We start from the raw sequence: 17,019 nt of genomic DNA, 5'->3' as shown, positions 1-17,019 counted from the left end.
GAAAAATTGCAAACCCTAGAGGGTGGTCTGTTCCATACGACACTTCCTGAGAGTGAGACTTAGCATGACAGTGGGAATTAACACATACCTGTGGGGGTTCCTGTGCATGTAAACTAGGTAGATAGGACGCGGGTGGCACTGTGGACTAAACGACTGAGCTTTGCTGATCAGAAGGTCAGTGGTTTGAAACCCCACAACCGAGTGAGCTCCCATTGCTCTGTCCCAGCTCCTGTCAACCTAGCAGTTTGAAAGCACGCCAGTGCAAGTAGATAAATAGATACCGCTGTTGCAGGAAGGTAAACGGCGTATCCATGCGCTCTGGTTTCCGTCACGGTGTTCCGTTGCGCCAGAAGCAGTTTAGTCTTGCTGGCCACATGACATGGAGAGCTGTCTATGGACAAACGCTGGCTTCCTCGGTCTGAAAGTGAGATGAGCACTGCAACCCCATAGTTGACTTTGACTGGACTTAACCATCCAAGGGTCCTTTACCTTTACCTTTTAAACTAGGTAAGGGGAACCTCAGCCTAGGGGCCAAATGCAGACCCCCCAAGTGTCCTGTTTTAAGCAGGACATCCTGGATTGATAGAATAGACACACATGCTTCTGATCCCAATCCAGGATTCCTGTTTTGGCTCTCATGCCCTGGCCGCACCAGAGCGTGGGACCAAAAGACACACGTTTTTTGGTTCTGCGCTGTGGTGCGACTCAGTTGGTTCACACCAGAGCATGGAACCCAAAAATGGAAGGAAAGCTTATCTTGACCCGTGCATCGCCACTCTTCTTCCTCCTTCCATTCAGCACTTCTTGCATGATATAAATGCTGCAGCAGACATCATAACTGAGCTGAGCCTCAGGACATCAATTTCCATTAATGGTCTGGGTGAATAGATGTGTCCTTACATACAAAAAGCCCACTAGAGTACGGGCCACCCAGGCTTCCAGGAGAAGGGAATTCTGCAGAAATAGTGCCCCCCCCGCTAATCTTAGGGCCTGATATAGGAAGTTGTATTGGGGTCCCAAGTCATTCAGGGCTATATTTACCAACATCACCAACTTGTACTGGGCTTGGCAACGTTCAGACGACCAGTGTTGGCCCTGAAGAAACAATGCTGTACCATTCTGCATGGATGCACCAAGCTGGAACTCTAGTGGCCAGATTCTGCACTGGCTGCAGTTTTCAGACCGTCTTCAAGGGCACTCCTGCCACAGAGCATTTTGCCACAGAGTATTCTACATGAGGTTTCAATAGCATGGATTTCTATGGCAAGGCTTTCTGGTCCAACATTGGTCATAGCTGGCAAACCAAGCTGGCAAACCAGCCATAGTTGGAAACATGCACCCCTTGCCACTGAAGCCACCTGGGCCTCGAATGTCCATGGTGGATCTGGGGTTACTCATCCAATTGCCAGACACAAGAAGCAGCCACCAGCAGCACCTCCGTCTTGTCAGGAGTCCGTTTCATCCTGCCCATCTGTTATATTGTTCCACGAAGGCCATGAACAGAAAGGGACCCATTTCAGTTCAGTTCCTTATTTAATACATAGTGAATATACACTCCTATTGCCCTCTTTTCTCATCCCTGAACCATCGGTCATCACTCTTTCCTTTCCACTGATCGCGTTGGCGGCTGTAAGGTTGGGCTTCCTGCTCCACCAACAGCAATTCATTTGTCAGATCAGCTTCTGCAATGCCCTGAGCACTCAGTCTGAGCTCACAAGTGCCTCAGCTCTGAATGGAAGGTTTTATTGTGCAGCAATGTGTGTGTGTGTGTGTGTGTGTGTGTGTGCACGCAAGCAATAGGTTGCTGCCAAGAAGAAGCTTGCCATAAAATAGCCTAGCTCATTTAAGGAGAAAATTAGGCCTGCACCAGGGACCGGCACCATGACTCCGCTCTTCAGACTGATCTCTGAAGAACAGAGAGATCTGGAAAATATTATTTCCCTGATATTTCAGCACCGAGCTGCTATGATGAGGAAGCCCTCCACTGCCCGCTCAAAGATGCCTCTTCTCACGTGTCATACAGATGTTTGTGTACTGTCCACATTGCATTTATAATCTGCCTTACCTTCAAGGATGTTCAGGCAGTGTACACGCTTCTCCCCACCCACACTATTTTTCTCCTTTCAGTTATTAGACTGAGAGGCAGAGTGACTGGCCAAAGGACATCCATTGAGCTTCACTGGCTCATCAGGGATCTGAACCTGGGTCTCCCCATTCCAGTACAGTGGTACCTCGGGTTACATACGCTTCAGGTTACATACACTTCAGGTTACAGACTCCGCTAACCCAGAAATATTACCTTGGGTAAAGAACTTTGCTTCAGGATGAGAACAGAAAGCGTGCAGGGGCGGTGCAGCAGCAGCAGGAGGCCCCATTAGCTAAAGTGGTGATATACATACGTTTCCGAGCACAATTCGAAGTGTTGGTGCTGACCTTTAAAGCCCTAAACGGCCTCGGCCCAGTATACCTGAAGGAGCGTCTCCAGCACCATCGTTCAGCCCGGACACTGAAATCCAGCGCCGAGGGCCTTCTGGTGGTTCCCTCATTGCGAGAAGCAAAGTACAGGGAACCAGGCAGAGGGCCTTCTTGGTAGTGGTGCCTGCCCTGTGGAACGCCCTCCCTTCAGATGTGAAGGAAATAAGCAGCTATCTTCTCTTTAAAAGACATCTGAAGGCAGCCCTGTTTAGGGAAGTTTTTAATATTTAATGCTGTATTGTTTTTAACACTTGACTGGAACCCGCCCAGAGTGGCTGGGGAAACTCAGCCAGATGGGCGGGGTATAAATAATAAATTATTATTATTCTTATTATTATTAAAGTGGTGCTTCAGGTTAAGAACAGTTTCAGGTTAAGAACAGACCTCCAGAACGAATTAAGTTCTTAACCTGAGGTACCACTGTAGTATATTAGATGGTTCTGACAGTTCAAGGACACATTGCAACCAGGCCCAAGCACTTAAGAGGGTGAGCTGCAGCATTGCTGAAGGGTGTGGCCTAGAGAGGGGCGTGGCCTGAGGAGGGCGTGGCCTATGGAGAGTTCCAAGGTCCAGATAGAGAGGGCTTGAAGGCTGCTTTTGGGCCCTGGGTCTGTGGTTCCCCACCCCTGATCTAGCATGTGGATGCAAACAGGGCAATTGAAGAATTCCAAAGGTTTCAATGCTGCCGAGTCAACGAGTTAGATATAACGGGATGAAAGTGCTTTTGTGCCAGCCACGCTTAACGCCCTGGGATTTCAAAGCAGGATCGTGCGCCAAAATGGGCTGAAATGAGCCAAAGAGAAACTGTGTGCTATATTAACACAGCTCTTCCATACTAATAAGACATGTGAGAAGAAGATGACAAATTGCTCTGGCTGGGATGCGCAGAGATTCTGCACTGTAAATTATTAGTTAAATAAAAAGCCTGCTTGGTAATGCAAGCAAGGTTACATTAGACATATTCTCCACACTGTTTTGTTCATTTAATTATTTTATGAGACCTCCAACCATCGATGCAGGGAATTTGCATTCACAGGCTATGTTACCAGCTGTGCACCTCTCAGTGGGCTGAATGAGCCACATGGATTAAAGATGCTAGGTTGGGATTTTGGTTTTTCGGTTTTAAAATGGTAGGATGATAGAGTGAAGCTTTTCTGGGGTAAGACAGTCCTTTTCTATCCTGGATTTCTCAAGCTTTCATGTCAACTTTTGAAACTTGTAGGCGTTAATAAAACTTGAATTGCTGGTGTTAGTAAATGGAAAGAAAATGCAGAGATGAGCTTACCACTAGCTGGAACTTGGCCCGAGAAGCTGGTTAAAGTGAAGATAGGTAAAGGTAAAGGGACCCCTGACCATTAAGTCCAGTCGTGACCGACTCTGGGGTTGCAGCGCTCATCTCGCTTTATTGGCCGAGGGAGCCGGCGTACAGCTTCCGGGTCATGTGGCCAGCATGACTAAGCCACTTCTGGCGAACCAGAGCAGCGCACGGAAATGCCGTTTACCTTCCCGCCCGAGTGGTACCTATTTATCTACTTGCACTTTGACGTGCTTTCGAACTGCTAGGTTGGCAGGAGCAGGGACCGAGCAATGGGAGCTCACCCTGTCGCGGGGATTTGAACCACCAACCTTCTGATCGGCAAGTCCTAGGCTCTGTGGTTTAACCCACAGCGCCAGGGCAAATAAAAGGAGGTGGAGCTAGGTGTTTAATCCCTTGCCAGCCAAGGGATTACTTGATCCGAGCAGGGGTAGCCAATGGGGTGTCTCCCATGTGCTTTCCCACCAGATCTCTCTTTAGCCATGTTGGCCGAGGCTGATGGGGGTTGGAGTCCAATGACAATACATGTGAAAAGGATCTAGGAGTCTTGGTTGACCACAAACTTGACATGAGCCAACAGTGTGATGCGGCAGCTAAAAAAGCCAATGCAATTCTGGGCTGCATCAATAGGAGTATAGCATCTAGATCAAGGGAAATAATAGTGCCACTGTATTCTGCTCTGGTCAGACCTCACCTGGAGTACTGTGTCCAGTTCTGGGCACCACAGTTCAAGAAGGACACTGACAAACTGGAACGTGTCCAGAGGAGGGCAACCAAAATGGTCAAAGGCCTGGAAACGATGCCTTATGAGGAACGGCTAAGGGAGCTGGGCATGTTTAGCCTGGAGAAGAGGAGGTTAAGGGGTGATATGATAGCCATGTTCAAATATATAAAAGGATGTCATATAGAGGAGGGAGAAAGGTTGTTTTCTGCTGCTCCAGAGAAGCGGACACGGAGCAGTGGATCCAAACTACAAGAAAGAAGATTCCACCTAAACATTAGGAAGAACTTCCTGACAGTAAGAGCTGTTCGACAGTGGAATTTGCTGCCAAGGAGTGTGGTGGAGTCTCCTTCTTTGGAGGTCTTTAAGCAGAGGCTTGACAACCATATGTCAGGAGTGCTCTGATGGTGTTTCCTGCTTGGCAGGGGGTTGGACTCGATGGCCCTTGTGGTCTATTCCAACTCTATGATTCTATGATTCTATGACAACTGCAAGGCACCACATTGGCTTTGTCCTACGTGTTTTTACCTCTCGCCCTGTTGCACCCACAGCTGTGGAAAGATATGGGTATGTTTCCCTATCAATGGTTGTGAGGAGTCTAACCACTGTGATTGGAGAAATAGGAGATGGCATACCCTCCAACATTTCTCTGATTAAAATAGGAATGCCCTATTTCATAATAAAATAATAATGTAAATTTCATTATTTATAGCCCGCCCATCTGACTGGGTTGCTCCAGCCACTCTGGGCAGCTTCCAACAAATATAAAAACATAATGAAATTCAAAAACTTCCCTGTGCAGGGCAGCCTTCAGATATCTTCTAAAGCAGTGGTGTCCAAACTTTTTTCAAAGTTTTTATCGGTGGTTGCAATAACCAATGTTCCCTATCTTTAAGTCTGAACAAAATGCTTGTTTAACCTGGAGGTAGGCTGTCTGAATTGTGCATTGCTTTGTAACGATTTGTTGGGTCTCTGGACTGTAATAAAGATTGATTGATTGATTGATTGATTTTTCAAAGAGGGCCAGATTTGATGAAGTGAGGGGCCGTGGTGGCTGAGTAAAGTTGTTGACCTTTTTTAAGGATTGGAGTGAGTTGTTGAGCTTCTTTTAGGACTGAAGAAGTTGTTGAGGTTTTTTTTAGGATTTTACCCCAGGAAATAAACTGCCACAGGGGCCGGATTAAACCAACCGGCGGGCCGGATTAGGCCCCCAAAACGGACTTTGGATATGCCTGTTCTAAAGGTTGTATAGTTATTTATCTCCTAGGCTTGGGGGGGGGGTGTCATATAACTCCATACCCTCCAACATTTCTCCAGTGAAAATAGGGATATCCTAAGGAAAAGCGGGACAGCCCAGGGTCAAATCAGAAATTGGGATGGCTTATGTAAATCTGGGACTGTCCCTGGAAGATAGACAAACCTGGAGGCTCTGAGATAGTAGTTTTTACAAATTCGTTACCACAGCTTAAGTATGTATGTATGTTGCTGGTTGCAGAAGAAATGACTAGGTATGAATTCAGTGACCCTGGTGACAGCTTCCTGTTGTGATTCAGAAGTCAAAGTTTATTAATACTGTACAAGATCATGAGTTAATTATTTTATCGTCTCTTAGCAGAGTTAGCTCCAGGTGTGTTGGGGGACCATTGGGTCAGACCTCCCCCATGGGCCTCCCTCCTTTATTGAGTCAACTGCATCCTGGTATGCCCTGCAGAGGACAATATTTTGGAGGTCCCAGGTCGCAAGGTGGTTAGATTGGTCTCAACTAGGGCCAGGGCCTTTTCAGTACTGGCCCCGACCTTGTGGAACGCTCTGTCACAAGAGACTAGGGCCCTGCGGGACTTGACATCTTTCCGCAGGGCCTGCAAGACAGAGCTGTTTTGCCTGGCCTTTCGTTTGGACTGTCTGACCCTTATGGTTCCCTCCCCTTATGGTTTTGATCTATGGGCTATTATTAAAATGAGGCTGCATTTTAAATTGTATTTTTAACCTGTATTTTAAATTGTTTTCCCCCTCCCCTACTATGTTTTTATTGTATTTTTACTGGTGTTAGCCGCCCTGAGCCTGGCTCTGGCCGGGGAAGGTGGGGTATAAATAAATTATCATCATCGTTATCACTGGAGCAGGTCCAGGAGGTTCCCATCCTTGGGCCCCGTGCTGGGTCATGGGTCCTTGGTAGATGCCCCTTTATGAAAAGAGAGAGAGAGAGAGAGAGAGAGAGAGATCTTATCTACCAGCTGCATGATTTGGGAAAAATGGGGGTGAAATGTCCATTTGGATTCTGTATCTGCTGAAATCTTCCTCAGCTACCATGAGCTGAGAACAGGAAATCTCTGGTATATAACGCATGGGCTCAGAGAAGGGTAGAACAGAGCTGAAGATTGTGGGAGAATTTGGCTGGGGCGATGGAAACAGCAGCACACCATTGCCAGCAGCGTTAACACAATTGAGGATCTCATAGGGTCTGACGGCCATGTACAAAGCACAGATCTTCGTTTTTATTTATTTGCTTTGCACAGATGTTCTGTAAAAGGTAGGGCTCATTACCAGGACATGTTTAAAAACCCACGTCTTATTTTATCAAATCTCTGCGATTTTCAGTGCAAAGTCCAGTTTTAACTGATCTCTGGAGGAGGAGAGTACACTCAGGAAAAATAAGAGAGAGCAGCTTTTCCAAGCCATGTTCACAGCAATTAGCTCTTGGGTGTTGTGTCTCGTTCTGTGATTTTGGCTTCTCCAGTGCTGAAATGTTAGAGTTCAGCCAACACAATTGTTTCTTTCAGTATCCACGTTGCAGGCTGAAGACTCTTTTGCCATATGTTTGAAACCTGCATGAATTACAACTGATTTGACTGGGGCTTGCTGAATGTAGCTTTCTGCTTTTGAAGGCACAGATTTTATGAAGTGATGGGAAATGGATTTTTAGTGAAAATCTCTAGCATCATAAACATGGCAGCTTTTAGCCAATTACGTGGAAGCTAGGCCTCTTCACAGCTGTGACATTTCTCTTCCACTCTTCCCCACAAAGGAAGACAGGCATAGACTATCCAGAGGTCACCAAACTTTGGGGGCCCATGAGTACATCTGCTAACCAGAGACACTGTTCGAAGAAACATGCACACACTGAAACCCTCTACGCAAATGCACGGCACAACCACATACATTCTTCCCCCACCCTCAACAACTAGGCTTGGGGAAAGCCTCCTATTATCACAGAATACACATTTTATGTCTAATTTCAGTGGTGGTGGTGGTTGTGAACTACAACTCCCGTCATCCATGAGCATGGGCCTGTTAGAATTCCTGCTCCATGATTGCAGTCATGGGATTTTTGTCTATCACATGACTGTGTATGTTTTGACTCCACAGAGTGGGAAGTGACGGAGACAGAATGTTTGTGTTACTGTGTTCCGTGAAGTGGACTATTGTCCTTTGTTCTTTCTCTTTGCTGTCTGATGCTAGAGAGAGAGGAAGCCATGTTGCAGTGCTCTGTGTGTGTTTATATGTAAATAAAGGAGATTAGCCAAAATGCTGAGTTGCTGAGGTCTGTCACGCATATGCAGCGAAGACTCTGCAAATCCCTAAGTGTGCCGGTGTCAGTTGGTATCGGTCGCTGTGATGTTCGGGCTGAGGAAAGCTTTTGAAGCTCCCAAACGAAAGACCAGGAGGGAGAGAACATGCCAGTCGGGCATGTGTCTCTGCCAAGGTCCTACTCAAGGGTAGGCTGAACTCCTGACAGGGCCATGCTGCCTGGTGCTGATGGGAGTTGTAGTCCAAAACATATGGCAGGTACCAGATTGGGAGAGGCCAATATTTATATGCCTGTGACTGTGTGTGTCGAGGATCATTGTCTCATTTTCATCTAAAGTACACTGCGAATATGGTTTTAGCCCCCTTTTTGAATGTGTGAATATGCTTGATGCCATTTGTGATACGGGCAGCAGCCATTTTTAATTTGGATAATAGTTCCTGGCAATGTGCTGTTTCATCTGAGTTATCTTCTGAGCACATTTTCCTGCTGCTGTGAACTAAGGCGTGCTTGAAGATGAACAATGTCGTTCGCTAATTGCCATTTACCCCCAGAGAGAGACAGAAGCATATGGACTATTTTTCTTGTGGCATGACCTCTCCAGTGCTGAGACAGTGCAAAATGAGTTCAAAAGAAGTATGAAAACTTTAACATTAAATAGAACATGAATAGTGCAGGCCGATAAGAGGTTGCTGCAGAAGCTCTGGAAACTTAATGGAGTGATTTTAGCATCTCCTACAAAAGTGCTCCCGGCACCTAATCTGCTGTAGGCGGGTTAACCTGACAAAAAATGTTCAAATGTGGTGTGTGACCCATTGAGTTCTCTAAGTGGGAAGTGCAACAAAAGGTTGCAGCACAGAATGCTCTTGCTCAGGGTTCCAGCCACTCCTTTCAGGAGACCCCATTCCATCTCCAAAACAGGTTTTCTGTTTTCTTTTCTTCTCCTCCAACTGTTTGTAGTTTATCTTATTTTTATCCTGGTGGCTTCAAATTATAAGGCAGTTTAGAAATTTGTAAAGTAAATAGGTTAAAGAAGAATTGCAGACTGGTGTGGAAATGTGGTAAACTGAAGACTAGAAAAATAAGGAAATGAGAGAACCCCAAATTTGTCCATTCTGAGAAGAAGATAGAGAAATGGCACAAGGGAAAGAAGAGGAAAGCATGTGTTACTTTTGCTTAGGTGATGTAAATTCATGAATGAACCTGACATAAAATTGAATGCATGCCACTATTTCACCAGCATTATCCAAGGTAACCTAGCAGATACTCCCACTTTTTAAGTACAAAGGAAAGTTTTTGTTCCTTGTGTTACTTTTCTGCCTGGTATTTCCAGGAAAACAAGTGATCATGCTTTCCTAGGAACGAGACTGAAATGTCAGCTACAAAAGTAATAGCACTTACTAGCTGGCTCCCTCCAAGAATGACCCACATTTGCTTTTGAGGACTTTGGGTGGACTCCAAAATGCTTGAAGAGGAAGCAACAGCAACAACAAACCTATATCAGCATAGTGTTTTACTCCATCAAGTGCTGGCTGTACCAACCTTATCCAGCTTGTTTCAGAAGGTAAAAAGTACAGATTTTCATTCAACAATTAGCATACTTTATGGACCTCAAATCTGAGCATCTCAGCAAGCTACCGCTGACATTTACAGCAGTCAGAACTGCTTGGGGGATATAATGGGAATAAGCTCTTAGTTACAGACTGTTTTTCCAGCTAATTATTTATATTACGGTAGCAACCAGATATTGCAGCAGTCATTTGAGTGTCTGGCATATTTAGGCAGCCTCTTTGTACATGCCACACATTCTCTCAGACTAATTTCTTATACTGAGTCTGGGTGGGATTTTGGTTTTAAACTAAAGACTTTTAGAGGTCAGGGTCACTGGTGCTCAATCCAGGACCTGCAGTCTAGTGGTGAATTAATACCTGCATTGGCAGGAAAAAGCAGGGGCCCTGTTTGGGCTGCTCATCTTTTTTCTTGTTGCTTTGAAACATTTTCATACACTCCAACATTTCTCTGATGAAAATAGAGATGTCCTATTCCATACCCTTCCACATTTCTCCAGTGGAAATAGGGATGTCCTAAGGAAAAGTGGTCAAATGGGATGCGGGTGGCGCTGTGGGTTAAACCACAGAGCCTAGGACTTGCTGATCAGAAGGTCGGCGGTTCGAATCCCCGCAGTGGGGTGAGCTCCCGTTCGGTCCCTGCTCCTGCCAACCTAGCAGTTCGAAAGCACGTCAAAGTGCAAGTAGATAAATAGGTACCACTCCGGTGGGAAGGTAAATGGCGTTTCTGTGTGCTGCTCTGGTTCGCCAGAAGCGGCTTAATCATGCTGGCCACATGACCCGGAAGCTGTACGCCGGCTCCCTCGGCCAATAAAGCGAGATGAGCGCCGCAACCCCAGAGTCGGCCACGACTGGACCTAATGGTCAGGGGTCCCTTTACCTTTAAGGAAAAGTGGGACATTCCAGGATCAAATCAGAAACTGGCTTCTGTAAATCCAGGACTGTCCCTGGAAAACAGGTACACTTGGAAGGTCTGGCTTTTTAATTGAGGGAAGCCTGCAGGGGGCAGCTTTCCCAGGTTTGAGAAAGACACCTGTTGAAACTCTTGGGATCCACTGCCAGTCGGTGTAGATAAGTCAGTTCTGAACTAGATGGATCAGTGGTCTGGTTTGCTATAAAGCAGTTTCCCAAGTTCCAATGTGAAATGCATTTAGCACAATAGGCCTGCTGCCTCCCAGGTATACAAGAAGCCACGTGCATTCATGTTCTAAGTAGTGATAAGCTGCAGAGCTGCAGGGGCCGCTTCTTTTGACGCCCCCATTACAGCCCGCTTGTCAGACTCCCCCTGCGATCGGCAGTCGGAAGCGTGACCTCTGGAAAGTGTATTGCCGTGCCTGATAATTAAAGCTTTCAGTGCTCCCACATTGTTCCCAGGAGTGAGGTTTTGCCAGGGGCAGCACTCGTCGTGAGGATGACACTAATTTGGTGCTTAATGCAGGCAACAACCATCACATTTCCTTCCTTCCCCAGCAGCCAAAAGTCTCACAGAGCCTGTTTCTTTTCTTTTCTTTTCCTTTTTGGTTTGTATCAGGTTTTCTGCCTCATGACAGTGAGCTCATTTCTCCCTCTCCCTTCTTTTAAATAGGAAAATAAACGCATTTATCTATCCCCTGGGATCTTTAAAAAGCAGTAGCTCCAATTAGCTTTCGTTATTGGCAATGGTAGAGGAGAGAGGGTCAAGCAGTGTCAGGTCGAAATCTCACCTGCTTTGCTTTCCTTTTCCCTAATGCATAACATCAGTGGGGGAAGCACTGCAGAGAGGCAGAAAGAAAAGGCAGCTCTCTGCCCCGAGGAACTTGCAATCTGAACGGAGAGTGATGTCAATAAACTTGGATGGCTTTAAGAGAGGATCGGACACATTTATGGAGGACAAGGCTACCAGTGGCTACTGGTCATGATGGCTCTGTTCTGCCTCCAATTTCTGGGGGCAATATGCTTTTGAACGGCAGTTGCTTGGAATCGCAGGAAGGGAGAGTGCTGTTGCTCCCAGGTGCTGCTTGCAGGCTTGCCATGGCCATCTTTTTGGCCACTTTGGGAAGATGATGCTTGACCAGGTGGGCCATTGGCCTTGATCCATCAAGCTCTTCTTAAGTTTGCAGACAGGGTGGAGAGAAGAGAAGAGAAGAGAAGAGAAGGAGGAAAGGTACCAAAGGATGGGTGGGAGGAAATGTAGGTACGTGTAAGCTCTTTAAAGTAGTCCTGACTGCAGATGATCAAGTATATAGCAGTGAAGGGCAGGGTTAGAGGAGCAGCCAATGTGATATTTGTGTCTTTGTGAACTTAGCTTACATATCTACAAGTGTAGCCTCATTTCACATATGGTGACAAATTTTTGATGGTTGGGGTGGAGACTGCTGCCATGATGGTGGTTCAAAGGATCTCTCCAGACTAGGTGAATGGGCATTAAAATGGCAAATGAGGAGTTTGTTTGTTTGCTCTTTTCGTTTCATTACTTGCTTTGTTTCGCTCTATTTTTATTTTATTTTCTTGTTTGGCTATACATCTTATTAGAATGTATGCGTGTCCTATAAGGAAACTGATTTTCTAAATTTGATTCTGGAAATTGGCAGAATCTGAGCTTTCCATAGATGTTTTGCTAAGTTTTTGCCCTGTTTCCTTCTGTTGGAAACATCTGTGACACAGCTCTGGCAGAAGCTGAATCTAAATTGTTCTGTTTCAGCAAGACTTTGATGTCTTGGAAACATTATTTTGATCCTGCCTATGGACCTTTTCCCCAAAGCCAATAAAAGTCAATAAATAGATGTCTTTCCATGGTGACATATTTCCCCCTTTATTGAACTAGTTCCAAAGTATTACGGCTCCATACAGAACTGAATAAATACAGACCTTAGAAGTCACTTTGTGTGCATTTAAAACCCTTTCATTCCAGAAGCAAAGCAACTACCCATTCCATGATGAAAAGTTAGCTTTTGTTTGAGTCAAGCTGTATAGACAATTGGCTACTATGTACAGAAGTGCTTTCAATATTCCTTTATTGCTTTTAAGGGAATGTAATTGGTTTGGATTGAAAGAAATCTGATGCAATCAAATGCTTGGAGGAGCAGAAAATTCTTCTAGCACAGTGGTAGAATAGCCACTGTGGTACCCTGCAGATGATGTTGGACTCCAGTTCCCATAAGCCCCAGACAACATGGCCAGTGGACAGGGATGACAGGAGCTGTAGTCCAAGAACATATGGAGGACTGCAGGTTTCCCCCGGTGACAGGAGCAAGCCACCAGTAAACCACACTGAGCAAGTTGGAGTTAAGTCTTTATTAGCAAAAAGAGGGTCTGCACAGGAGTATCAGGCCTAATGAGCACAGCAACTCATCCTTGGTAGGTTGCTGAGACTGAAGGTCTCCTCATCTCCACAGCTGCATATGTCCCCTCCTCTGCAGGGTTTTCCCCAAGCAATTGGAGACTGTGCCTGCATGAAGCTGACTTCTCCACTGCTCTCTTCATACCTCTCCTGGTTCTGGGACATCAGGGGGAGAGGAACTTGCAGCAGGAGGGAGAGACACCCATGTCTCTTCACCAGCCAGACTCATCTCTGCCCCTGGGCCTGCTTGCTCTCCTGCTTCAGCTTCTTACTCTGAGTCTGGACTTATCACTGCCACAGACTCTCCCCTCTCACTAAGCCCTGTTACCTCTTCAGCTTCCGACACCTCTTCCCAATCTGCTCTCTCTGATCACTCATCATCGTCCCACCACCATTCCCCTGGCTGTGAGTCTTCTACCCTTAGGGGTTCCCCAGCTGGTTCTTCCCACTATTCCTCTGCGTCCAACCAGTCTGTGACACCCAGGCCTGCTCTGTTGTTGTTGTTTAGTCGTTTAGTCGTTAAGTCATGTCCGACTCTTTGTGACCCCATGGACCAGAGCACGCCAGGCACTCCTGTCTTCCACTGCCTCCTGCAGTTTGGTCAAACTCATGCTGGTAGCTTTGAGAACACTGTCCAGCCATCTCATCCTCTGTCGTCCCCTTCTCCTTGTGCCCTCCATCTTTCCCAACATTAGGGTCTTTTCCAGGGAGTCTTCTCTTCTCATGAGGTGGCCAAAGTATTGGAGCCTCAGCTTCAGGATCTGTCCTTCCAGTGAGCACTCAGGGCTGATTTCCTTCAGAATGGATAGGTTTGATCTTCTTGCAGTCCATGGGACTCTCAAGAGTTTCCTCCAGCACCTTAATTCAAAAGCATCAATTCTTCGGCGATCAGCCTTCTTTATGGTCCAGCTCTCACTTCCATACATCACTACTGGGAAAACCATAGCTTTAACAATACGGACCTTTGGTGGCAAGGTGATGTCTCTGCTTTTTAGGATGCTGTCTAGGTTTGTCATTGCTCAGGCCTGCTCTAGCACATGCTTATGCATAAGGGGAAGAACACCTTCAGAATTAGTTTCACTGCTCTCATGCAACACTCAAACCTGAAGTATAAAACAGCCTTTGCAATCGAATGTGTTTAAATCAGGAGCTTAACTTGTATTAGGACATTATTTATTGTGGAAGCCGATACTGGGGTGTGGGTGGGTGTGGAGGTTTTATATAGGTTCAAAGACTGCCTTCACCAATCTCATTAGAAAGAATATCTGATGGCTTATCCTTTAGAAGATATAATTAAATTAAAGTTCTTGGAACAAGCAGGTCTTCACCATTCTTCATTGGGGCCCAAACTTTCAATACTGCCTTGCAGTGCATCAAAGTAATTGCTAGTTGCTTCTGCTCAGGTTTGTGAAACATTTGGTTTGGTTTAGGAAATGTTTTCAAAAGTAATAGATAACTTGGCCATGGTGAAGATGATGAAATCAGATAAACCAGGCACAAGACTAGTGGGGGGAAATAAATAGTGGCTGCTGCCACTATATAGTGGTACTTAACTGGACTAAATAATATTGACCAGCTGTTCATGTTTTTGAATGCAGAACATTATTTACCGTTTTTTTTGCTCTATAGGATGCACCCGACCATAGGACGCACCTTGTTTTAGAGGGGGAGAACAAGAAAAAAAATTCTCCCCCTCTCTGCTCAGCGCCCCTTCAGCGAAGCGGCAGGAGAAACGGAGTCCCTTCCATTTCTCCTCCTGCTTGGCTGAAGGGGCGCTGCGCAGCTCTCCCTCTCTGCTGAAGGCAGGAGAGTCTTGCTCTCCCGGCTTCAGCAAAAGGAACCCGAAGCCTTTGGAGTGCAGCGCGAGTTCCTGCTGCGCTCCAAAGGCTTCAGGGGTAGCTGCCTGAAGCACCAACCCCTCTCGCTCTCCAGGCTTCAGCGAAAGCAATGCGAAGCCTCAGGAGCGCGGAAGGAGCGCTCCCTCTGTGCTTTGGATGCTTCGCATTGCTATTGCTGAAGCCAAGGAGCCTGCCTTCGCTCCATTGGATGCACACACATTTCCCCTTAATTTTTGGAGGGGAAAAAGTGTGTCCTATAGAGTGAAAAATACGGTAAGTATTAGGCTGTTGAAAGAATTTTACAGTTTATTACATTTCTCTTTCACAAAATTCTCTAACCAAGGATAGGGAACCTGTGGCCCTCCAGATTCCCATCATCCTTGACAATCAGTCATGATGACTGATGGGAGTTGGAGTCCAAGATGGTCTGGAGAACACCAGGTTCTGCATCCCTGGTATTAAGCCTTATCGCCAAACCTGCAGTAAAGTTTTCTGCCTAGATAAGATTTCTCACTGAGGAAACAACATCCACCCATAAGTCACTGAACAACTTAATTTCCTGCCTCGAAACCTATCGCTTGCTGCTTCCCAGCTTAAATATATATATACATGTATTTTGCAAGTATAAATGGATGCCCTTAATTTTAACAATTCACAGCTGCAAAATATGTGAATTATTAAAGTCAAGGGCATTCAACTTTTTTTGCCAGCCTTGCTTTCCCTATGCTTTTGCAGCAGTCAAAACCTTTATTAAGGCAAAGAGACGAGATAGCTTAGCATTTTAGCATAGTCACAAATGGGACGGGGAGTTTAAATATGCACTGTCTTCTTCCGCTGCTCCTACAAGGGTCAGTTTCTGGAATTTTTGGGGACACCGTTTCTGCATCTTGATTTCTTTTCAGGTCCGTGCAAGCTAAAATCAAAATCAAAGCCAAATCTTTTGTTGTTGTTGTTCAGCTTCTGAAGCAGCAATGAAGCATTTGTCCTTGATGTGTGTCCAAGTGATCATAGGCCAAAGATGCAAAAGCAGCCAAGAAGATTCATGTCCTATCTGGAGACTTTGAATTTTGACACACACACACACACACACACACAAAAGTCCATTACACATCTGAATTGTGTCTGGTTTCATTTCCACCCTCAGCCTCTTAATTTAGTCTGGCTTCCTGAACTAAAAGTATTTCACAGATGTTTGCTGCATGCTCCCAGGCGTCCCAGAATTTGTTTCCGCCCTCTGTGAAAGCTTCCCTCAACATACACAGGAGTCTATTGTGCATAGACCTGCCAAGGCTACTGTGTTGTCCCCTCCATTTCCATGGGTATGGAGGGCTTCTCTCCATCTCTCTCTCTCTCTCTCTCTCTCTCTCTCTCTCATATGTCACATGACCTTCCAGCTTGCCATCCAAGAAGCAGCAGGAGTTAGTGCAAGTTCAAAAACCTTCCTTCTTCAAGAACAGACAGACATTATACATCACACCAAGAAAAGAGAGGGAATGCATCCTTTAAAGACGCCATGGAATGGCATAAAAATGCATTATGTATAAGTAAACTTTTAGGGAAAAAAATACTAGAATTCAGTAGAAGTAGATAGGGGAGACTGCAATAAAGTGGCCTGTGTGCCTGCATAGTGATGATGATGATGTTGATGCTGATGATCATTTTTATTACCACGATTAAAATGTATAGACCACTTCACAGCATAAACCCATCAAAGTGGTAAAATACAGAAACAGAAAAATAATCCAACGAACCCCAAAACAATAAAACCATCCATTCAAACTCAAAAAAATAACAGGACAATTGTTGATGGGCAACTTCATCACCCACATCCTGCTTTCTTGTGGTTAATAATAATAATAATAATAATAATTTATTATTTATACCCCACCCATCTGGCTGGGTTTCCCCAGGCACTCTGGGCGGCTTCCAACAATTGTAAGAGATCAAGGATGCCAAGCGATCCTCAAAAAAGACCACGGGCTTTGCTGAAAAATAAACACATATTCAACTAACCATTGCCTCCCATCTAACCTTTTTTTAAAAGAAGAAGAAGAAAGAATCAGCCTTAGCCATCTGTTTCATAGCACCTTTGAAGGTGCACATGAGTCTCCTTCCCCAATTTGAAATAAAATAATTATATGATCTGGACAGGCCTAAGGAAATGTTGACCTCTGGTCTTCATTTGATTTCTCTATTCCTATTTTTATTAATTAAACGTTGTTATGTGGCTTTCATTATTTTTTTGCAAGCAGCCTTG

At 45.5% G+C, this 17,019-nt stretch overlaps 1 protein-coding gene across 5 annotated transcripts in view; it reads left to right on the top strand.

The window, feature by feature from the left end:
- The window catches only part of ARHGAP24 (Rho GTPase activating protein 24), a 415,666-nt gene that overhangs the window by 122,939 nt on the left and 275,708 nt on the right, over positions 1–17,019 (top strand). The window lies entirely within an intron of this gene.

Source organism: Podarcis pityusensis (genome assembly GCF_964106645.2).
Source record: "Podarcis pityusensis genome assembly, chromosome: 9".
Lineage (NCBI taxonomy): Eukaryota > Metazoa > Chordata > Lepidosauria > Squamata > Lacertidae > Podarcis > Podarcis pityusensis.
The sequence above is the reverse complement of the archived record's forward strand: the minus strand, read 5'-3'. Positions and strand labels throughout refer to the sequence as shown.